This window comes from Quercus lobata, chromosome 10 (assembly GCF_001633185.2).
Source record: "Quercus lobata isolate SW786 chromosome 10, ValleyOak3.0 Primary Assembly, whole genome shotgun sequence".
Classification (NCBI taxonomy): domain Eukaryota; kingdom Viridiplantae; phylum Streptophyta; class Magnoliopsida; order Fagales; family Fagaceae; genus Quercus; species Quercus lobata.
Window position 1 is genome coordinate 13,251,916 of NC_044913.1, and position 1,207 is coordinate 13,253,122.

The window sequence follows — 1,207 nt, forward strand, 5'->3', positions numbered from 1 at the left end:
ATTGTAACTCAAAAAAATAGGAGCAATTCACACAATAGTATAGTTTCATAATCAATTTAAAATTTTATAAAATTATTTTAGTCTATTATAAATAGGTAAGATCCCGTGCGTTGCACGGGTTTCCAACTAGTTATATTTAAAACAATTACTGACAAAGGACAAGGGAACATTATGTACAACCCTATGTGTACGAGAATGGTAATTAGGAATAGGGATGGCAATTTTGCCCCGCCCCGCTTGACCCGCCCCTCCCCGCTTCGCCCCGTGCGGATTTTCCCCGCCCCGCAAAGGTGGTAAGGCGGGGATGGGACGAGATTTTAGACCCGCACCACAGGGCGGGGCCGGGATGGGTTTACACTTTTTAGACTCACCCCGCCCCGCATTAGTAAGGGTTAAATTGTAATTTTATCATACCCTAAAACTTTACTATTTAAACAAAGATATCATTAGCTTATTTTATTCTATCTAACGGAGCTCTACCTCTTTTTTCTCTCTAGCAAAGTTGGAAATAAGGTACCAATTTTAACGTTTTTTTGTCTTTATTAGAAACGAATTTATATACTATTGAATTACTGGTTTCATTCATGATTCATACATCTTTCTTAACTTACTTTTCATCATGAACATAATATAATTTTTTTTAATGAGGTACGGGTCTGAGGCTCTAGGCTCTAAATATTTGTGTTTGTGTCAATGTTTTTGTAATTTTGTGTGGGCATTTGGCTGCTTAACAACATTGCTTCTTTATGCTTGTCAAAATCCATATCTATTTTACAAGCTGGGTTTTTGTTTTTTAATTTTTGGAGAACGAGATGATGAGGAATATGTTTCCCTGTTGGTTTGATTGCAGATATGATGGCATCAAACATGTACTAGCTCTAGCTGATCGTTCTCGTTCTCCACACAAAAATTATATATAGAATTTAATTTAGTTTTCTATATTTTTATTAAAAAACATAAGGTACAGGTTTGAGACTTTGTCCCATTCTCTATGAAATAGTTACAAAATGGGAGGAATTAAATAATGCACACAACTTAGTATAAAGGAGATTTGTTTTAGTGTTTTTTAGGCCAATGAAATATAAACATTTAGATAATATTATTTAATTTTTGCTAAAAATTAGTTTGATTTGATAGGATAAGTTTATTTATAATTTCAAGTATATTTTTATTATTGAAACATGTCATTTTATTTGAAAAAATGGTA

At 33.1% G+C, this 1,207-nt stretch overlaps 1 pseudogene; it reads left to right on the forward strand.

Annotated features, from left to right (window-relative positions):
• The first annotated feature begins 805 nt into the window (after positions 1-805).
• Positions 806-892, forward strand: LOC115966120 (annotated as a pseudogene).
• Positions 893-1,207: the final 315 nt, after the last annotated feature.